The following is a 24318-nucleotide window of genomic DNA, read 5'->3' as shown; positions in this document are numbered from 1 at the left end:
AAATTTACTGTCCAGAAGAACTACCAGGTATTTTGCGCTTTTAGTAAATGTGTCCTAGTGGTGTTTAATGCAGGCACCTGCCGTGTTTGCTCAATTCAGCAGTGCTCTTAACCCCGAGTGAATGTAATGCGTCTTCCAACATAACCGAAGTAAGCACGAGTACCAATTCGATCCCTCGTTGTTTGACGTAATTTCCCCCTTTGGCTAGGAACTGAGCCCCCATCTAAAACTTCTTCTGATCTTTGGGTCATGGCACCCGATTGATTACATGCTACCCCACACCGAGCATCGAAATGCCCTTTCTGCGATTTAAGGTCTAAACCACGGCCATCACTTTGCTTCCAACTTGGGTCTCACCATAGGCAGGCTGAAACCAAAGTTCCAGGGAATCCTTACACCCATGGTATCACATTAAGGATTCTGGTCCGACCACGTAGTCCAAAAATTTCCAGTTGAACTCCAGACAATTCCGAACTGGTCTCCTAATGCGATGATTCAAGCACCATCCCATAAAAACTCATTCAGAAACCATCAGAAATCAGGTGGCATATCCAAATAGGAGTGCCACCGAAACATTCACACAACAATGTATCATTCAGCTATTTACAAGGAATAGCAGCGAAACCTTGTGGAAAACATTCAAACCATTAGAACTGCTACTCTCACACCCACACGACCCGCTCAGAATACTTCAACGGCACAGCAGCCTTTCACACGCCGACCTATTCAATGCAGTCTTCCCCAAAAACATGAAATTTTTATAAAATTTTGGGGTTAAATAACCTGGGGGAACGCCCCATCACAAAACCCACCCCAACGGACATGTTTACCAAATGGGACAATATGGATTTCAAATGAAAGGTGTTTAAGAGTAGAGTTCGAACTTGGCATTGAAATGACATCATAAGAGTCGGGGGGTCCTTCACCCCCAAAAACACCTCCCAACAGGCACTTTTACCGCTTTGGGCAATATGGAATTAAACGAAAGGTCTATGATGGTAGAGTTCGAATCTAATGTCGACATAGGGATTCAAGTATCTGGTCTTTGGGAGTTGACTATGAATCTGGTATAACCATTTGGAACAGAGGAATTTAAAGAAAGGTCTGTGACAGTAGAGTTCGAATCTATGACAGTAGAGTTCGAATCTAAGGATTCAAGTATCTAGGTCACGTCCTGCCGTTCAGCAGCATATTTAGATTGCGACAATAAAGGACTCAAATAATGTCTCTTGGGTCTTAGCGTCGGGGGGACCACTCCTCCCCTCCCAATAAAAACAACACCAAACTGTCATATGGGACGTCCGAGAAGATACTGTACTCAAATGAATGGAAGGGTCAGAGGGCAATCGCCCTCACCCCATCCTACCCAAAAAAAAGAAATTTAAAATTAATATATGAAGAAAGGCCGATCAAGATAGAATAGGACAGCAATAAAAGGTCTTTGGTAGGAAAGTACACTTTTTACCCTCAAATTGGGATAGACACAGGAGGTCCTGCGGATCTTTAAAAATGTATTGGGTTGCCCAAAAAGTAATAGCCGATTTTTCATATAGTCGGCGTTGACAAATTTTTTCACAGCTTGTGACTCTGCAATTGCATTCTTTCTTCTGTCAGTTATCAGCTGTTACTTTTAGCTTGCTTTAGAAAAAAAGTGTAAAAAAGTATATTTGATTAAAGTTCATTCTAAGTTTTAATAAAAATGCATTTACTTTCTTTTAAAAAATCCGCAATTACTTTTTGGGCAACCCAATAGTATCCCATTTGGTAGCTTTGAAGTATGATTTTGAATGTAAATAACCAATACAAAAAAATTAATTTGTGTGAATCAAAACGAGACGCGTAGCCTTAAATATTTTGATCGCCACCATCAAATTGCTAACATTATAGGGCTCAAACAAAATGGTGCTATTATTTCAGGGGGCGCCCCCTTAACTCCCTTCAATTCGGCCATGTTTGCCTACTATGTCAATAAGGGGCTCAAATAATAGGTATTATATAGTAGAAAACGAATGTGATATCCAATTCAGAGGTATCCCCTTACTCCGTTATGGCCCGGCACCCAAACGATGCGGATTTTGCCATCTTCAGAGAAGGCGTTAATCTCCTTCTTACACTACAAGACTGTTTGTCACCTTACTCCACTGGTTGTTATGGCTATTTTACTGTCCGTAAAGATGTTCACACTCGACGCCCTCACGATAGCACCACACCACCTCACGCATTCCGTGATCGCCCGCAACTCCGCCTGCAGCACCGTATTTTTTGTCCGATTTGGCTGAAATTTTGCATGCGGTGTTCTGTTACGACTTCCAACAACTGTGCCGAATACGGTCCAAATCAGTTTATAACCTGATATAGCTCCCATGTAAACCGGACTCTTGATCATCCTTGTTAGGTTCCTTCACTCATTGAAAAAAGTTTGCTGAAAATAGCAATTCCTGCTATTGTAGCAGAAGTTCTGCTATTACAGCATTAGTACTCATTAGCATTAGTACTCATTAGCATTAGTACTCATTAGTACTCGCATTAGTTTGCTTAAAATGACTGCTGCTTTATTATGAAGAGGACGTTAGAAGAAAAAATAGAACACATATGTAAATATGTGTCCCAGTGGATGTTTATAATCACCAATAAATGTTTACTTTCGATAACCTTTTTTCTTTAAATTTTAGATCCAAAAGGCCATGCCAGTCTTGTTCACATTACCAAAGAAATAACAAGAATTCGAGCTAGATCAGCCACATTTCCAAAATGTGTACTAACGGATGGATCAGGTAGCTTCTATACAATAATATTCCACAAATTAAAGTCATCTCTTTCAATAAAAATTAAAAAAAAAAACTAAAAAATGCCTAAAGTAATCTTGTTTTGATAACAGGCAACCTAAAAAGTATTGTGTACTCAAAACAGCAGATTTTGTTAGTTGAAATAGCAGTAAGAAATGTTTGCTAGTACAGCAGCACCATGTTTTCTGAAACAGCAGTAATGTCTGCTTTCCCATTTTCAGTAGACAAAAACTGCCCTTCAACTAAATTTATTTTGTATAAATTTTTAGTAGAATCCATGGTGGGGGTTTCCCAAGAATCGGTCCGGCCGAACATAGCACGCTTTTACTTTTTAGATATTATCAAGACCTGCAGAAGGAGCTGCACCGTCGAACCTATGCCGTTCTGAGTAAGGACGGCAGCAGAAGACAAGGGACTATTGCCATTCCTTTAACAATCCAGATTGTGCAGAGCATACAACACTCATGCATCGATGCTACACCTGCACAGATAATATGTTGGACGAGGGACAATCTACACAACAATAGTTTTTTAAGCTTTTTTTTATAAAAGTCATACAAAATTAATAATGTTATATATAATATTTTTTTAACTTTCATTAAACAGGTATAATTAGTAACTAATAATAAATCAAAACAAAAAGAAGTAAGAGCGTGCTACATTTGGCCGGGCCATACTTTGGATCGCATTTGCGAGTGGTTTTTTAGGCAAACATGGAATAATGGATAAGAATTGTTTTGCTATTGGAGCTATAATAAGTTATAGTTCGATTCGGACCATACATGAATTGAATGTTGAATACCATAGTAGAAGTTATTGGGTAATATTTCAGTCCATTCGGATAAGAATTGCACCTTGTAGGGGCTTAACAAGCATAATCGGAAGATCGATTTATATCGGTGCTGTATCAGGATATAGATCGATTATTATATTAGACATGAATGTTGTAGGTCATGGGAGAAGCTGTTTTGCACAATTTCAGCCAAATATAATAAGAAATGCGCCCTCTAGAGGCTTAAGAAATCAAGATACCAGATCGGATTATATGGCAGCTACATCAGGTTATGTACCGGTTTGAATTATACTTAGCACAGTTGTAGGATGTCATAACTAATCACTTCAAGCAAAATTTCAGACAAAACGGATGAGAATTGCGCCCTCTAGTGGCTCAAGAAGTCAAGATCCATGATCGGTGTATATGGCAGCTATATCAGGTTATAAACCGATTTGAACCATACTAAACTGTGCTGTGTGAGAAGTCATAACAAAATACTTCATGCAACTCATCTGTCGGAGGGTTAACAGAGCAATAATATTGACGAGCGACTTTAGCCACCGTCCAACGGATGCGATGCCATATGTACAAGGAATCTGATGATCAGGTGAATCGTTTTCAGCGATATTCCACAAATTAGAATATTCTCTTCCAACAAAATTTCTCATGGACATTAGCTCGACTCCTTTGGGAGAAAAGGCCTAAAATAGTGAAAACATATTACCGGCAAACATACATAATTGCATAAAATGAAACAAAAGCAAGAAATTTTTGGTCAATTCAACAATAAAATGTCTTCAATATTTTAGCAGAATTTTGTATTTAAAACAACAGATTTTGTTAGGTAAAATATCAGTGAAAATGTTTGTTAAAACATCAGCCCAGTGTTTGCGGAAGCAGCAGTAGTGATTGATTTCCCATTTTAAGCAGACAAAAAATGTTGTTTTAGCAAACATTTTTGCTATTTTGAATAACAAATTTCGTTGAATGTATTAATGAAATGGTTAAGCAGACATTCGAGCACAACATTTTTTTGAAACTACGTATTGCACGTAACATCAGTAACAACGAAAGCAAGGCTTAGCCTTGAATGAAATTCTAATATTATATTCAACCAACGGCACTTTCACTTTTGTTCATTGGCTAACTTATTCCGGCTCATCGTCAAGCTTCAGTAAAATATTCGAAGGACAGAATAATTGATTTAATGCACATTAAACTTCTACGAAATCTTGTGTTTTAAATTTAATGTCAACGAATTTGCAATTTTTATGGCTTCGCCGTGTTCCGTAAGCCACCAGCAAAAGAGTTAAACTAAAGGCATGGACAGGGTCATCGTACAAAAAGCGAGCGGACAAACACGGCAGAATTGATGGACTCAGCATAATTGCTGACATTCGGAACACACATCTTTGTGGCAATTTAAATGTTTACATTTGCTAATTAAAGCCAAAAGCTTACTTTCCCCAATCCAAGTGCAATCAATAAAACTGAAGAGGAGATGCTGGTCATTTTAAAAACGCCTTTTACGAGTATTTGATGTATTTGCGCATAGGTTTCTTGAGAGTGAAGAAAAAGCACAATAAAAAAAGCCAATATACGTTATAGAATAGAACAATCGTTTTTCAGTCGTTCAACAAGCTAATTACCGTTACAAAAGAATTTGATCAAATCAATTAAAACACACTGAAAAAATTCTTGTCCTAATTTTAAAGATTCGAGCCAAAAATTAGCACACTTAATTTAAACATTTTTAGTTTTTAAACCTTTTAAGGAACCATTCCCTTTGGTGAAAAATATTTTCCTTCATATTAGTCTTTCTTTAACTTTTATTGGTAGGTTATTAAATCCTTAACTGTGCGTCTTGTTATCAAAGACAAAAATTTTAAATGAAGGTCAAAATATCGTTGAAATTTAGTAAATTGGTGAACCAATAAAGACGTAAAATAGCCTTACAGATAGAAGCATCTGTAAATGTTTAATACATCTAGGTTAAGATGCTAAGTTTAAAAAACGAATTTTTCAAAAAATAATAATTGAACAATCGTCTATGAGGTGAAATAAGGATCAAACAGCGATCAAAATTTTAAACGGATGGTTGTTGTTGTTGTAGCCACATTTTCATATGGGGGTGGCGATTCTAGTCCAGCTCCTGTAAGTGAGCAAGCGCATTCCGCTCCAAGGGACCGATCGCAGCGGGAGCAGGGTGGCCATTGCTTATTTAAAGGCGCCATTAACTCACTTTGTTCTATCGAGTATCATAGGCACTCAGTATTTGTGCAACAGCCGATGCCGCCCGACCTCTCACTGAGACTCTCCGCAGATTGTCCGCGACTGCCGTTGCAGCTACGTCGTATGGCGCATTTCACTATCCGCAACTTGTGGACGCGGCCCGTAGCTCGCAGCTAAGCTTCTCGTGACAGCAATGAATACCACACAGATCGGACCACACAGATCGGACCTAAATGTTTGATGCGCACAGCTATTCCGTGCATGGTCGGACGGTCATGTCCGTTAGTAAATAGGAAATAAAATTTAAAGATAGCATCTTAATTTTAAAGTTTATGTTATTTGGCTCGTTTTCATAGCTTAAATCCTACGAATAAGGAAAAGACTTAAATTTTGGGCCAACTTTTTTTTCAGTGTAGGTATTTTTTAATGATTAGTTTTCGATTTAGTTTAAGGTAGACCAAGGAAGGAGACAGAGGAATATTCCCCGTCAGCGTAATCGAGCGAAAGCGCAGGATGATGGAAGGGATAGGACTGACATTCCAAGCACTTCGTCGGAAGCTGGAAAAAGAATCAGATCTCCCGAACGGCATAACACTGCTAAAACGCTGAAGAAGAGAAAGAGCTCCCCGCTTTCAACCACTCTGGGAAGACCAACCCAGGCCTCCCGCAATGGGGACCCCAGACAGTGTCCTGCGGAGGGAAACAAATCGGAACAGGAAAGAAGGAATCTCGCACGGCCCCTGAGACTTCATGGAGGACTGTGACTTTCAAAAGGCCACAGCCACCACATAAGGGAACGATGGTCGCTGAGAATGGTAAGGAGCCGCCCTCTTACGCCAAAGTGCCAAGGAAGTACAACACACATGAAATGACTTATGCAGTCATCGATATCGACTGCGCATCCGATAGGATTCCACCAGATCATCGGTCCCAAGTGAAGTAAACGAACGGGTTTGCGATCATGTGTTGCACTCTGAAGGTGATCCACCCATACGGATTATGAGTTGCGAGTATTGAGGAGACATCTTAACAGTGCATTTTGCGTCATCGGAATGTATTGATACCGTCAAATAGCTCGTTGGTATCCATTCTCCCTGGGACGCAAAACTCGACCTTGTGGGAAAGATCGACATCCCCCAGCTCACAAAAGCAATGATGAGGGCGGGATATTCGCGACGGCGGTCTTAAAAAAGCAAAACTAAGTGTTGGTGGTGGTGAAGTGGGAGATCTTCCACAGGGAGGAGAAGGTGGAAGGAACTTTTCTTGTGGTGGGCATTGATCAAGTCTCCGTGACAAGTTACGCTAAAACTAAAGGCATGACGTACTACGAAGCAATGGCTGTCTTTTTCAAGCTCGGGAAGACTAGGATAGGCAAATATCCTTATATTGAGCCAACAGGCTGTGCAGTGGCAGGACACTCAATGCGGCCTAACGAACAGGGAGCAGATGATAAGCCCATTACCTACTCCCAAGACGCCCATTTACTGGAGGACCTCCACAGGAGCTACTCACACTATGATGGAGAAAATCAGCAAGGGCAAGATTCATATTGCCTTAATTCAGGAGCCATGAACGACCGGGAACAAAGTTCCTGGACTTAACCATATCAACCACCAATTTTTCCATGTTACCACTAGCGTTCGGCTAAGGACCTGCGTTATTTGTCATAAAAATTTTAATTATGTATCCTCCCCAGAGTTGTCAACGTCGGATGCCACAGTGATAAGAAGGCATACCTGGGACCACTGCATCCACCTTTCGACTCTCCGACACCGCCACCCATGGCGGAGCTGCAACGGTTGGTGAGGAAAGCAAAATATACAGGAAATGAAGTACTAATAGGATGCGATGCAACTCTCACCACAATTCGTGGGGTAGTACCAACACTAATCAGCGAGACCAAGCATAGGCCGAGTTCTTGAATACTAACGACCTAATAACACTCAATATTGGTAACACCGCTATCTTTGTTAACAGGATTAGGGAGGAGGACACTCATATGACAAATTGTTCGACAAAATCTAATCGATGAGGTTCAGGATTGGAGGGTCTCTATGGAGCAATCCTTCTCAGACCATCGCTTCATTAGGTTTAGACTAGCACGGCCAGCTCCGAACCCGATAAGCTTTCGTAATAAGTTGAAAACCAACTGGCCAAAATTCGGATGACTACTCAGAAGATTGTCCAAGCATAGAAGACATTGACGACAATGTCAACAGGATTACGATTGCACTAGTGGAGTCTTTCGAAGCTAGTTGTCCTCCTCGAGAAAAGAAATCAGCCCAAGAAAAATCCTGGATGACCGGGGAGATTCTCAATATTGGGAAAAAGGTCGGCAGACTTTATAACAGACCACGTCGTAAAAGAGCTGAAGTATATTGGAATGTGTATTACACACGGTTCAAGGAATACAATAGGAATAAGAGAGCGGCAAAACGTGCTTCCTTTGGAACCGAGAGTTAATTACGACGCTAAGATGAAAAAGTTTCTCTCAAAAACCCACATCCAAACTGAAACGTTAGTAGATGACATGGGAGTGAGAGCAAAGACATCGGAGGACAAGTTGAGGCTTTTGATAAAAATACATTTTTTCCAGGATACGACGGGACTCACGGAGATACCGGAATCTGGGAATAATAACATTGATCGAAGGCTTATCGTTACAGAATTTATGGTAAAGAAACCCCAGAGGAGCTTCAAACAATTTAAGTCACCCGGACCTGATGGAATATTTCCGGCATAACTACAGAAGGAGGCCGACTATCTGTCGCCCCATTTGGCCTGTATTTTCACAGCATGTCTAGAACTTACATATACTCCGAAACCCTTGCAGGAGGCAAGGGTAGTATTTATACCCAAACCCGGCAATGCAAGTTATGCGTCACCAAAAGCTTCCATACCAATAAGTCTTACGTCCCTTACAATCAACATGCTTATGTCAAGGGACGGTCGTTGAATACTGCCTTGCCCGAGGTTTTGCAAAAAATAGAAGAATCCTTCGATGCCCAGACGTACACACTGGCGATATGCATTGACATCGAGGAGCTTTTAACAATGTGCGCACCGACACACTGATCCAATACTAAGACCAGTACCGGATGAACCCGGTTCTTAGAGTCTGGATAAACTATATGCTAAGGGGGCATTTTATCGTCACTCCTATGGGTGACCGTCACAAATAACCATTACGGATGTTAACTGAGGAGGTATTTGAACCCGGCTGCTACGCAGACAATGTTATAATATTTCTAAGGGGCAAGGATCCGATCCAGCAATGCAGAAAGGCCGGAAAGGATCTGGCATATGTCATGTTTACGAGGAAGACTAAGGTTGGCGAATTAAACGCACAACGTTTCTTCAATAAAACGATTTCGATATCTGGCAAGGTCAAAAACATAGGTGTGATCTTGGACAGGAATCTGTATTGCAATTGTCATATTCAGGAGCGTACCGAGAAGGCTCAAAGATATTTGGCACTATGTAGACGGGCCATAGGCTCGAAATGGTGCCTGAATCCGAGAGTAGTCCACTGGCTCTACAGGACCGTGATTAGACCAATACTTAGTTATGCGTCAGTAGTGGACTGCGATAAAAAAGGTGCAACGCTAGGATAATATTACAGGTTCAGAGAACATATTGGCATAGGCGGAGCGATAAGGACCACGCCTTCTAGGGCACTGGAAACTATTCTACATATACGACCCATACACCTACATATTAAGTGTGAGGCAGCCATTTCGGCTATGCGACTTAAGCCTATGGGAGAATGGATAGAGGAGAGGAGCTGGTCAAACCATCGCGGTATAATCGAGGCGACGATACTAAACCTGGCAGGAATGGAAGAGGTTTACGATCGGATGCCTGAGACGACACTTGAGACACTTTGGCAGTGAAGGTCAGAGGACAGCAGTCAATAAACTTGCTTAACACAAAGCCTTTCGGGTCGACGCAGTCCGAGTTAAAGCGTGGGCGACGAATGCGCATGTTACCCCGTGGAACAACGAAAGTGTCGGTAGGACGGCGAAAATCCTATGGGGGGATCTAAGCGATAGTAGGGCATGCGGGGAAGATGATGAGACGTTGGAGCATTTCCTATGCCGTTGCTCCGCTTTCGGGGCTAACAGATACCGGCACTTTGGTGAGGACACAATACCAGACATGAACCAACTTAGGGGCGTGGCATTGAAAACAATTAAGGAATTAGTAAGTAGCACGGAATTCCTAACTTAAATTTTCTTTTTCGGGGTTACTTTATTAGTATTTAAAGCGCACAACAAGCCGAATGCTGACTTAGGTATATTTCCATAGAGGCATGAGGGGGACTAATATACGCACCCTCTTTTCAACTTAACGTAACATAACCTACTATTTATGTAGGTCGTTGGGGATTGCAAATGGCATTATCGGTCCAGATTTGAATATAACTCCTATATAAACCGATCTCCCGATTTGAATTCTTTAGCCCCTGGAAGCCGCAATTTTTGTTCTGTAATGAGTTCCAACAACTGTGCCAAGTACGGTCCAAATCGGCCTATAACCTGATGGAGCCCCTATTTAAACCAATCGACCAGTATAATTTCTTGAGCCCTTACAACCCGCAATTTTTGTCCGATTTAGCTGAAATTTTGCATGTGGTGTTCCGTTATGACTTTCATGAACTATGCCAAGTACGGTCCAAATCGGTCTATAGCCTTATTTAGCTGCCATATAAAACGATCTCCCGATTTGACTTCTTGAACCCCTGGAAGCCGCAATTCTAGTCCGATTTGCCTGAAATTTTGCATGTGGTGTTGTGTTGTGACTTTCAACATTTGTACTAAGTGAAGTCCAAATCGGTCTTTAACCATATAAACCGATTTGGCTTATTGAGTCCTTACAAGCCGCAATATTTGTCCGATTTGGGTTGCAGAATAAAATTATGCCCTACAGCTACATTAATTTTGTATAAATTTTGATCAGAATACATTGTGGTGGGCTCACAATATTCGACCCGTGTGAACTTATTACGCTTTTACTTGTTTCACCGTTATCTGGTTTTTGTTTCTGTTACCACCGCATACTCATTCTCATGTACGTAATCCCAGCTTCTTAATTTACATATCCCTAATACAAGCAATCGTTGTTGCCGCATTGATTTGGAACTTTATTTCCCCATTTTTACATGCGCACGGAGTATTTTTTTTCCTTATATGCAAATGTTGATTTTGGACCTTAGTTCAGAACCATAAACGTGAACTATAACGTTGTTGATGGTCCTTCGAAACCTGCAATAATCAGATCTATGGAAAATTGAATATCGTATTTATATCGGCTAAAGTAAGGTTAAAAAAAAGAGAGGGTGCTGATATTAATCCACCCCATGCCACTATGGACATACACTTACGCCAGTAATCGGCTTGTTGTGCGCTCTAAATACAAAAAAAGTATCCTCGAAAAAGAAAACCTAAGTTAGGTTTTTTCCTTAATTGTTTTGCATGCCACGTCCCTATGTTAGTTCATGTCTGGTATTGTATTTAAACGTATTTAAAACAACAAAAGGACTTAAAGAGTGCCCCAAACAACGTCGAAAATTCCGACGTCAAAATCGATAAGTATTAGGATCTATTACCCTATATAATTGACATGAACGAGACAATTATATCGGGTAATAAATCCTAATACTTATCGAGTTCCACGTCGGAGTTTTCGCCGTTTTTTGCGGCACACTTTAAGCCCTTTGGTTGTTTTAAATACGTTTAAGGTATCTTGAAGGAAAATATATAAAAGAATACAATAAATGAAAATATAAGGGAACAAAGAACAAAACTAGGAAGTTACTTTATTCCCAAAATATCCATAGAGAATTAACGCAGGGTTGTGTTATACTGATATGACATATTTGATGGTGCGGCGAGAGCCTACAACACTCTCACGGACAACTCCAGAATAATTGTCAAAATTCGGAGATTTACTATAATGTATTTCACACAATTTGTGGCCGCATAAGAAACAAAACTACCGCATTTTCTAACCGAATAAAGTAAAATTGCTAAGAAATGGAAAGAATGGGGACTAACCTCACATTTTTTTTCTTGTGGCCATAGACGATAAGACCTTAGTTATTGCTTAAACACGTGTTGAAGGTGATTTCTGCTCCTTGGTGACAGCAAAGAGAAACAAATAATTAATCATTTTTTCTTTGGGAATACCTTTGCATATCAAACAGGAAAATGCCTGTGAATGACAAGAGCGGGCAGTTAAAATCATCGTTGCAGGCAACGACAAAGAGAAAACTTCCTTGCTTGTATATCTGCACGGTCTGGTGGGAAAAAAGTAGCAGCACATGTCTGTAACTCAACAGCGTAATTTCGACAGACGGATAAATAATAACGGCAATATAGCAGTAGCGGAATGCTAAGAATAAGGCAGTGTCCGAAAGTATCAATTATGTAGTCGAAACACAGTTTGATGAAGCAGTTTCGGTGAGTTTTACGTGCACCCGTAAGTGTTTTTTTTTCTTAAAAATATATATATAGTCATCAATACAGAACGTTAGAATTCAACCAAAGTAAGATGAACCGAAGACGTCATAGAGTTACATTTGGAAAGGGGGAAAATGTTAGGTTAGGTTTAAGTGTTGGTCTGCAATTAGACTCCCTTAGGCTAGGTTAGGTGGAAAAGAGGGTGCATACACTAATCTGCCTGACTTACTCACGGGCTGCACGTAAAAATTTGCCTATATATGCGAAAATGCATATGTACTTAACATTTGCTATATAGTTTTTTTATGCAATTTATAGACTTTTATTAATTTGATCTCTGTAATTTTCATTGCTGCCTTCAATTTGTTAAAATTAAAAAATATCACTTAATTTTTACTTTATAACTAAGTTGCAAATCAAAACTGTACGATTACCTTACCTTACTTTATATAATACCAAGACTTTTGTATGGGTATTATCACGTGAAGTGAATGTCTATATAATACAGACAAAGATGTTGCACTTATTTATTCAAACTCGATTCAGCTAAGCAAGACCTCTATGTCATAGCAAAAGGAAAACTAAGTGATCCAAAGATGTACATCCAAAAAAATTACACTAAAATGAAGGGTTCAATCTGCGAAAACTTTGTAAAACTATCTCCAAAGATAAAAAGGACTTGAAGATACGTCTAGGAGAATTCAGCATATTTATAAATGATAGGAGTCCAACAGAACCGTCCAAAAGAGAAATTCATTTCGACTATTCACAAAAAGGCTTCAATATTTCTTAAGAAACACAACGATATTATGATAACACAAGCAGACAAGGGAAATAAGACAAATTAAACAACAACTTAATCAGAGAACTTCATAGAGCTAATATAAATAATCAATGGGAGAAGAAACCACTACATTGTTCAGCAGCGACAGCGCCTAGACAGTACGGTCAGCTCAAAATACATAAACCAAACATGCCCCTCAGACCCATAGTATCATCCACAAATGTACCATGCTATAAATGATCTAAATACATCGGAAAAATTCTACAAAATATCAACAGATTACAACATCAAAAACTCCATAGAATTGAAACAAAATCTCAAGGACACAATAATCGAATATGATGAAATTCTTGTTTCCTTCGACGTTTGACGTTATTTACTTCTTTACGAACATACCGGTAATATTGGCCATCAAAATAATAATGAATAAATGGGACATTATCAAAACACACACAAATATGTCCAAAACAAATTTCTCACAAATACTCAATTACTGACTAAGAGATAACAACTATTGTACTTTAACTACGACAATGTTATACCACCAGATATTTGGAATGCCAATGGGAAATCCTCTTTCCCCTACAATAGCAGATATAGTTTTAGACGGTCTTCTTGACAATGCTATACATGATTTAAATAACAACAACACCACAATAAAATGCATATGCAAATATGTCGATGACACGCTATTGATATTTAAGGAGGATGACATAGATAAGATACATACATGACATTTTTAACAAATACAACCAGAAAATACAATTTACATTTGAAATAGAAAAGGACAACCATATAGCATATCTGGATACAAAAATATGGAGAAGTAACACCTCAATACAATTTGATTGGTATCAGAAGACTATGGCATCTGGTAGAATCATGAATTAGCACAGTACACAACCAAAATCACTGATAATCAACACCGCTAAAAGTTTTATCACCAGCGTACTCCACATCAACGTACAATTCCATTAAGATAATTTTAAAACAATAACCAAAATATTAAAAACCAATAGTTTTCCACCCAAACTAATTAATAAACTTTTCGACGAAATAGAACGCAAACTAAACAGCACTTATGGCAACCCTACAACGAATGAAGAAACGATATTGTAGCTTCAAATACATCCCTGGATTGACAAATAACAAAAGCTTAAGAGCTTTAATGAACAAAATAAAAAACATAAAATATGCATACAGAGCGAATCAACTAAACAACAAAATAATAAGTTTGTTCGTTTGTTTGTTTGTTTGCGTGTTCTTTATAGACTCAGAAACGGCTGAACCGATTTTCTTGAAATTTTCACAGATAGTGCATAATGACCCCGTGGTGAAAATAGGGTACTTCATTTTTTGATATCTGAAGGGCGGCGGACCCTCCCCCTTACCTCAGAGATGGGTGGTGGGATTTAAGCGAAATGGGGTACCTAGGGGGGCCGCCCCACCCTAAAACCTACCAAACATAAATTTTAGACCAATCACAACAATATGAGACTCAAATGAAAGGTATTTAGGATAAGAAAACGTATCTGATATCCAATTGTCGGACCAAGTATTAGGGGGACCACACCAAACCCCAAAACACCCCTAAATCGGACATATTTTCCGACCATGGCAATATGGGACTTAAATAAAAGGTATTTGCGAGTAGAATTCGAATCTAATATGCAAATTTGGGACAATGTTTCTGGGGGTCCACCCCTTCCCCAAAACACCCCCAAATAGAACTTATTGACAGACCATAGGAATATGGGGCTTAAATAACAGATATTTAAGTGTAGAATTCGAATCGGATATCCAAATTTGGGGGGCCGCCTCTCCCCAAAAACACCCCCGAAGGGGACAAATTTACGACCATAGGAATATGGGGCTCAATTGAAAGGTCTTTGGGAGTAAAGCACGAATCTAATATCAATATTTGGAAAAAGTGTCTGTGGGACCACCCCACCCCTACCACACCACCCAAATAGGAAGTATTGGCTGACTTTTGCAATATGAGGCTTAAATAAGAGGGTTTTTAGAGTAGAACACTAATCCGATATATATTTTCAAGGCGAACTCACTGAGTGGCCGCCTATCCTCCAAAACACCCCCCAAGCCGGTCATGTTTGCCGACTATGGAAATATGGGGCTCAAATTAAAGGTATTTATGAGTAAACCACGAATCTAATATCAACATTAGGGCCCAACTGTTCAGGGGACGTCCCACCACCATAACAAACCCCCACTGGACGTATTTGCTCACCAAGACAATTTGGGTTTTAAAGAGAGTGGAACTAAATATTTATAATTTTTAGGGCCAAATAAGGAGTTCAAATTAGATTAGAAAACGAATTTGATATCCAATTTTGAGGCCAATGGCAATATGGGGTTCAAATAAATGATATATATTGTAGTTATATGAGAATAGAGCACGTTGCTGATATATTTTCCGGGCTTAGTGTTTAGGGACCACCCCAAAACACCCCTAAATCGGGCATATTTACCAACCATGTGAATGTCGAGCTTAAATGAAAGGTTTTGGAAAGAGCAAGAATTGATACCCACTTTCGGGACCAATTTTCGCGGGGTACAATCTTTTCCCAAAATACCCCATAAACAGCAATTTTTTACTGACCTTCGCAATATGGGGCTCAAATTAAGGTATTTGCGAGTAGAATACGAATTTGACATCCAAGTGTATGACCATGTATTTGGGGTATCACCCCTAGAAAACGAATTTGATAACCTATTTTGGGGTTAAGTGTTTGGGGGAAGCCTCATCGTGTAAACTCCCCTAAACCAATGGTAATATGGGGTTTAAATAAATGGTATTTAAAAGAAGAGCACGATGCTGATGTTGTTTAATGGCCAAGTGTCTTGGGGACCACCTCACCCCCGAAAACAACCCTTAATCAGACTTCAAGAGAATATCGGGCTGAAATAAAGTATTTTTAGAATGGAGTATACTTTACATCCAAAGTTAAATTCGTAGACCAATAAAGATCATATGGGATTCAGATAAAGGCTCTCATATTATTAAACTGTTAGCCAAGCGATTTACTATTTTCGTAGCATGGTATTTCACTAAAAGCTCTTTAGTTGTCGAAAATAAGTATTCCAAGGAAATTTTGTTCCATATAAAGTAAAAGAAGGCGCAGCGAAGCGGGCCCGGGTCAGCTAGTATTAGATAAAGAAAACAAAGAGAGAAAGAGATACACTTTAGAAAGCTTAAGAATACAACAAAAAATAGATAGGACGATGAACTTGAAAGAGGACACAAAAAAAATTAGTATAAGTTACCGCGTTGCAATATAAAGACCTGTGATATTAAAATTTAATTTGTCTCCAATATAAATAATGTCCTGTTGTTAATGAATGTGCTTTTGACGAAAAAATTCAGGTGAATATATCCTTATTTATTGTAAGTTAATTATATTTTCATGTTAATGTTAATGTTAATTTCATGTTAATTATATTTAAATAGACGTATCCTCTGAAGATGTCAACAAAAATTGGCGAAACGTCGGGACAAATGAAATAAAAAGGAATTTTTATTTACGGAACTTAGGTCTAAAGAGCTTAAGATAAAATTTAATAAAACCGAATTGGACCAAGAAAATCTGATAAAAGATATGGCTGGGCAAATGGAAGTCTGACGGCAACAACCAAAATTTATGCAGATTACTTGAAGGAAATTTTTAAAGATCTTGATAGCGAATTAAATGTCCATTGTAACCCTATCTGCACTGGATTGCTACATAAAGGTCTAGCAAATATGGCAGAGCAAGTGGTGGGTGCCTATATGGATTCAAAGAAGTATACAAAATAAGTTCCATTTACAGTTCGTGAGTTTATATGGCAACACCAATCTGTTTGCTAAATATGAAGCCCAAAAGTCTAAATATCTAAATTGCATAAATTGGGAATATGAAATTCGCAGATTTCCTTAGAGAACTTTGCCCAGCAACATTTTGTTTAGTAGGCGATCTTAATTCCAGAGTTGGAGTTACTTGATGCGGGATTGATACGCGATTTTCCAAATGTCAGCACTGCCAGATGTTCTAAGGCCAAATATATTAATGGTCAAGGCAAACAATTGTTAAAGGTGGTGGAGAATGTTGGAGGTATTTTAATCAATGGCAGAACATTAAAATCTATGGATGGGAATTTACTTTTTGTGGAAGAAAGGGAAACTCCGTAATTGCCTATTGCATTTGCTCGTCCGATTTTCTAAAATAAATCAATACACTTTAGATCTGCACGAGACAATATTCGGACCACATGCCCCTCTGCCTTAAACTCAGAATTCCTCCTGAACAAAGCGATGGACGGGTTGAACGTAAGAGAGCTGAACTTCATTGGGGAATGAAATATACTTCTGAGTATCGCTAAAGACTAGGGACACTTGTCGACGATCACTGCCTTCTTAATAATTTGTCTGCAGGGGATCAAATTTGTACTCTATAAATGAAGATTAGACAAGATCACGCTAGAAAAACTGGAAGTGTTATCGTTTTCACTCGGCCATGTTAAAGTCGTTTAGAAGATGTCATTACAACCACAATAAACTATGTTATTACACTGCCAGGACGAAATACTGGAAATTATGTAAAGCGAAGAAGCCGCAGTCGTACAACCTTGACTTACAGAATTTAGACAAGGTAAAATGTAGTAAGGAATAGTGGGATTGGACGAATACTTTTAAATCCACCTCTTTCAAAATCAATTGCAACTTAAACAATGATGATTTCTTTCCACACTTTGGGACAATGTTACTTAAGAGGGACGACACAGTGAATATGAGTTGGTGCACGCCCAATTTCGTAGATGAATTTCTTGATTCTGCATTTGAGTGTTACGAATTGAGCGCGGTTATTAATAGCCTAAAATCCAACAAATCTCTTGGGCAGGATGAGATATCCTACGAATTTTACAAATACGCTCCCCCAAACTTCATAAGATTGCTTTCCCTTATAGATTCAGTTTGTAAGATTTTTAACAGTTTATTGCTGAACCGTATGGTTGAATGGATTTCAGAGAATAGTATATTGAATGAGTTTCAGTCTGGTTTTCGTCCCTTGAGGTCCCTTATCATTGAGCTTAAACTTGAATCGGACTGCACTCATTGATATGTGAGAAGTTTGCCCCTGTACCTTAGTGGAATGTTCATGGGCAAAATTTGCATTTGCGTTTTGCAGCAGGTATTGTTTTGCTGTCTGACAGTCCTGCGGATCTTCAGAAAATAATTGATGCATTGTGTAGATATTGCTTACTGACTTAAATGTGAACTTAACAAAGTCTAAGATTTTGATCTTCCGCAAGGGTTCGAGATTCTCTGCTGATTTAGAATGGACATTTGGTGGTGAGGTCATAGAAATTGTTAACAGTTATGTCTATCTTGGACTATCTTGAACTATCATTCAATCTCTCCTTTATGAAACATTTTCACAAGAAGCTTTCGGCCTCAAAGATGGCTATAAATTCTTCTTGGGAGAAGTACCATAATCATCCTGGTATTTCGAAGGGAAATAAGATGAGGATATTTAAAGCTTGTTCTCGCTTCATTATGTGCTACGCTGACCAGATATGGGAGTATGAGAGATACGAAAATGCTGAAAGGTTATTACGGTTTTTTGTCAAGACAATGCTATACCTTCCTCCAAATACTCCGAACTACGTTTTACATTTAGAAATGGGGTATGATACCATGTATTCATCGACTTTAAAGTCACACTTTAGATATATCGATAGAGTACTGAAGCTTGGCTCACATCGCCTACCACATATTCTGGCCGAGAGAGTTACTGAATTGGATATTTATTGGACGAGAGAGTGGTCGATTATTTGTCAGCCAGTTGGGTACGGAGTTCCGAATCCTACATTTCCAACATGTGTGTACTGAGGGGATATAATTACATCATTGAAGTCTAAAGACTTTGAAAACTGCTGTTTCGATGCTTCCCGTGCTCAATTTCATGATCTTTATTCACTATTGGGTTACAGTATCTCACCAACACTAAATGAATAAATGAATTCAATGTATTAATCATTCTGCCATCGAATACCAACAATTTACGATAACAAATATTAAAATTTAAAATTGCCAATATGGCATACACCAATCTTGCTACGCCAACATAGATTTAGATTCATTCTTAGTATAAAATTATAACAAAACACTTGTGTCCAAAAAATTAAAACTATTAACAAATAATAATAATATTAATCATCCCATGCCACTATAGGCACACACCTAAGCCATTAATCGGCTTGTTGTGCGCTCTAAAAACGAAAAAGAAAATCTATGTTAGGAACTCCGTGCAACTTACTAAATTCTTAATTGTGTTCCATAACACGCCCCCAACTGACCCGGCACCCAAACGATGCGGATTGTGCTATTCGCATAGAAGGCGTTAATCTCCTTCTTACACCACAAGACGTGACTTTACCATCCTGGTTGTTATTTTCCTGATGGCCAGCTTACAGTCCGTAAAGATGTTCAAATTCGACGTCCGCGCGTGAACACCACACCACCTCACGCATTCCGTGATCGTATGGATCTCTGCCTGCAGGATCATATTATGGTCAGCGAACACCACACCACCTCACGCATTCCGTGATCGTATGGATCTCTGCCTGCAGGATCATATTATGGTCAGACAGTCGAAAACTGATCTATGTCTCTAGGTTCACTAGACCCCAAGGCCCACTCCGTTCTCTAGTTTTGATCCATCTGTATAGCATGATCTCCAGATTGCAATACCAAAATTCCGTGCATCCAAGAGTGTGCCTCTGGCAGCAGTGCCTCGCAATCGACCTCAAGTGTCATCTCAGGTATCCAATTGAAAACCTCTTCTAATCCATCCGAGTTTTCTATCATCGCTTCGATTATACTAAGATGGTACACTCATAGAAAAAAGGTTGCTGAAAAAAGCAAACACTGTCTGCTGAATATTAGTAATTAATTTTGCTGCTATTATAGCAGTAGTTCTGCAATTTCGGAGCAGCCGGCAAATTGCTGAAAAGTCTGTTGTTTGCTGAAAATGACTGCCGCTTAATTATAAAGGCAATGTTAGAAAAAAACAAGTAAAAGCGTGATAAGTTCGGCCGGGCCGAATTTTATGTACTCTCCACCACGGATCGCATTTGTCAAGTTCTTTGAATGACTTTTTCAAATATATATGAACTTAATCAAGTTATTGACCGATATGGATCGCACTTGTCATGAGGCTCAGAAAGTCAAATTGGGAGATCGGTTTTCATGGCAGCTATGTCAGATTATGAACCGATTTAGACCATACTTGGCGTAGTTGCTGAAGTCATACCAAAACGACATATGTAAAAATTCAGCCAAAACGTATAAGAATTTGCTACGTCTAGGATACCAGAAGTCAAATAAGGAGATCGGTTTATATGACAGCTATATCAGGATATGGACTGAATATAGCTGCCATATATACCCGATCGGTATATATGGCCTGCAAAGGAGGATACTAATTCGATGAAATTTGGCACAGCGAGTTCCAATACCCCTCTAAACCTTTTTGCAGAATATCGTCCAGATCGGACCATATTTATATATAGCTGCCATATAGACCGATCTCCCGATATAGAGCATTGACCCCATAAAGGAGCATTTTGCATCCGATTTTGATGAAATTTGAAACAGTGCGATTTGATAGACCTCTACACTTGTCTGTTGAATATCGTCCAGATCGGACCATATTTGCTGTCGAGCCAGTGGATTATCCTCGGATGCAGGCCCCATTTTGAGCCTACGGCCCGTCTACATAGTACCCACCATCTGTGTGTCTTCTCAGTACACTTTTGAATGTCACACTTTCTGTCCTAGATCACTCCTAAGTATTTGACCTTGTCAGATATCGAAATCTTCGTCTTTCTCGTGAACAGGCGGATTTCAGTCTCCTCTGGGGTAACATTGAGACGATTCAATCGGGTCAATCCGGTACGTACAACCGGCTGCCTTGGGATTAATAGTGGCGATAAAATAAATTCTGTAATGATAAGCCTTCGGTCAATCTCATTATTCCCAGATTCCGGTGTCTCCGTGAGTCCCATCGTGTCCTGGAGAAAATGCGTTTTCATCAAAAGCCTCAACATGTCCTCTGTTATCTCTGCTCTCACTTCGATGTCGTCTACTAACGTTTCAGTGTGGACATGGGTTTTTAAAAGAAACTTTTAATCTTGGCGGCGTCATTAACGCCATCGACCTGTTCGCAGAAAAGCTTCCAGGAGGCACGTTTTGCCGCTCTGGCAGTCTTTTTGTATTCCTTGAGCCTTGTGTAATACACAACCCAATATACTTCCGCTTTTTTACGACGTGTTCTGTTATAAAATCTGCGGACCTCTTTCCCAATATTGCGAATCTCCCCGGTCGTCCAGAGTTTTCTTCTGCTGACTTCCTTTTTCGAAGAGGACAACTATTTTCTAAAGACTCGACTATTGCAGTCGCAATCCTATTGACATTGTCGTCAAATTCTTATATCCTTGCACAATATAAATTATGTTATCCTAGTCTTCTTCTGAGTTGTCCTCTGAATTTTGTCCAGTTGGTTTTCAACTTATTACGGATTCGGCGCTGGCCATGCTATTCTAAATCTGATGTTGGAGGGTCTCTAAGAAGGAGTGCTTCTTGGAGACCCTCCAATCCTGAGCCCCATCGATGAGATTTTCGGCACATATTGTCACATCTAAAACCTCCTCCCTAATCCTATTAACAAACGTAGCGGTGTTACCAATTTTAAGTCTTATTTGGTTGTTACTATTCAAGAATCTGCCAGGGCTTGGCCCCGCTTATTAATGTTGGTACTACCCCACGAAATGTGGTGAGAATTCGCATCGCACCCTCTTAGTACGTCATGTTCTGCTTTTCTCACCACCCGTTGCAGCTCCAATGTGGGTGGCGGTGTCGAAACGCAGATAAAGTGATGTAAGGTATACTCCGCCGTTTCCCTGTCTCATCACTGTTGCATCCGACGTTGACAAATCTTGAGAAAATATATAATTCAAATTTTTATGACAAATACCGCAGGAACTCGGTCGAATATTAGTGTTACCATAGAATAATTGGTAGTTGATATGGTTCAGTCCAGAAACTTTGTTCTGGTCATCTATGGCTCCTAAATTAAGGCAATATGAATCTTGCCCTTGCTGATTTTCTCCATCATAGCACTTGTAGCAGTATCGCTCTTCATCCGTTTCGCAATCATTGGTCCTCCAGTAAATGGGCATTTTGGGAGTAGGTGATGGTCTGATCGTATGTTCCCTGTTCTCTAGACTGCATTGAGTTTCCTGTCACTGAAGTGCCTGATGTCTCAACATCAGAATTTTTATCTAACTTAGTCTTCCGAATCTTGACAAAGTCGGCAATGGTTCCATCGTTGGGTCCTTGTTCGTAAGACTGTGTTGATTCTCTCGTCCCTGCACTGCCTGATGTCTTTTTATTACAATCTTTGCTTCTCGTAGTCTTCTCAATATTGAAGGAGTTGGTTATTGTCTCGTCGTCGGCACCCTGTTCGTTAGACTGTATTGAGCATCCTGCCGCTGCACTGACTGATGGCTCAATATCCTAGTCTTGCCTATCCGAGTCTTCCCAATTTTGAAGTTGATGGCCTTGGTCCCGTAGTACGCCATACCTTCAATTTTAGCCAATCTTGCCACGGACACTTGATCAATGCCCACCACAGGGAGAGTTCCTTCTCCCCCCTGTGGAAGGCCTCCCATTTTTCCACAACCAAATCTTAGATTTGCTTCCGTCGTGAATTCGCCGCCTTCATCCTTGATGAGACCGTCGCCTTTATGAGTTTCGATAATGTCCATCTTTCTCACAACTGTGAGCTTTGCGCCACAGATACATCCAACGAGCTTTTTAACGGTATCAATGCATTCTGCTGACACAAAGCGCAGCGTTAAGATGTGCCCTCCATACTTGCAGCTCATCGTTTGCATGGGTTCGACACATGTTGAAAATCCGCTCATTAACCAGATCCTCCACTTGTGACCGATGAGCTAGTGGAATCCTACCGGATGCAGAGCCGATATCGATGACTCTCTGTTGTTCTTCTTTGCCACTTTGGCGTAAGAGGGCGGCTTCCGTGATGGCATGACGTCTTTTGGAAGTCTCAGTCCTCCGTGAAGATCCCGGTGCCATGTGCACTTCTTTTTTTTTGTGTACCTCCGCAGGACACTGTCTGGAGTATATATTGGGGAGGGGCTGGCCTGGTCTTCCCAGAGTAGCTGAAAGCGGGAAGCTCTTTTTATACCCTCCACCATAAGATGGGGGGTATACTAATTTCGTCATTCTGTTTGTAACTACTCGAAATATTCGTCTGAGACCCCATAAAGTATATATATTCTTGATCGTCGTGAAATTTTATGTCGATCTAGCCATATCCGTCCGTCTGTCTGTCGAAAGCACGCTAACTTCCGAAGGAGTAAAGCTAGCCGCTTGAAATTTTGCACAAATACTTCTTATTAGTGTAGGTCGGTTGGGCCATATCGGTCCATGTTTTGATATAGCTGCCATATAAACCGATCTTGGGTCTTGACTTCTTGAGCCCCTAGAGTGCGCAATTCTTATCCGATTGGAATGAAATTTTGCACGACGTGTTTTGTTATAATATCCAACAACTGTGCCAATTATAGTTTAAATCGGTCCATAACCTGATATAGCTGCCATATAAACCGATCTTGGGTCTTGACTTCTTGAGCCTCTAGCGTGCGCAATTCTTATCCGATTGGAATGAAATTTTGCACGACGTGTTTTGTTATGATATCCAACAACTGTGCCAAGTATGGTTCAAATCGGTTCATAACCTGATATAGCTGCCATATAAACCGATCTTGGGTCTTGACTTCTTGAGCCTCTAGAGTGCGCAATTCTTATCCGATTGGAATGAAATTTTGCACGACGTGTTTTGTTATGATATCCAACAACTGTGCCAAGTATAGTTTAAATCGGTCCATAACCTAATATAGCTGCCATATAAACCGATCTTGGGTCTTGACTTCTTGAGGGCGCAATTCTTATCCGAATGGAATGGAATTTCGCACGACGTGTTTTGTTATGATACCCAACAACTGTGCCAAGTATGGTTCAAATCGGTCCATAACCTGATATAGCTGCCATATAAACCGATCTGGGGTCTTGACTTCTTGAGCCTCTAGAGTGCGCAATTCTTACCCGATTGGAATGACATTTTGCACGACGTATTTCGTTACGATATCCAACAACTGTGCCAAGTATGGTTCAAATCGGTACATAACCTTATATAG

The 24318-nt window shown here is 39.8% G+C and overlaps 1 protein-coding gene across 3 annotated transcripts in view; it reads right to left on the bottom strand.

Annotated features, from left to right (window-relative positions):
• Positions 1-4854, bottom strand: part of LOC106092023 (opsin-2) — a 122364-nt gene extending 117510 nt beyond the window's left edge. For all 3 annotated transcript variants that reach the window (XM_059360610.1, XM_059360613.1, XM_059360612.1), the window contains exon 1: positions 4710-4854. The gene's annotated coding sequence lies outside the window, so the exon portion shown is untranslated. The remainder of the gene's footprint in view (positions 1-4709) is intronic.
• Between the last annotated feature and the right edge of the window lie 19464 nt (positions 4855-24318).

Source organism: Stomoxys calcitrans, chromosome 1 (genome assembly GCF_963082655.1).
Source record: "Stomoxys calcitrans chromosome 1, idStoCalc2.1, whole genome shotgun sequence".
In the NCBI taxonomy this organism is placed as follows: Eukaryota; Metazoa; Arthropoda; class Insecta; order Diptera; family Muscidae; genus Stomoxys; species Stomoxys calcitrans.
This window is presented reverse-complemented; position numbering and strand designations above follow the sequence as displayed.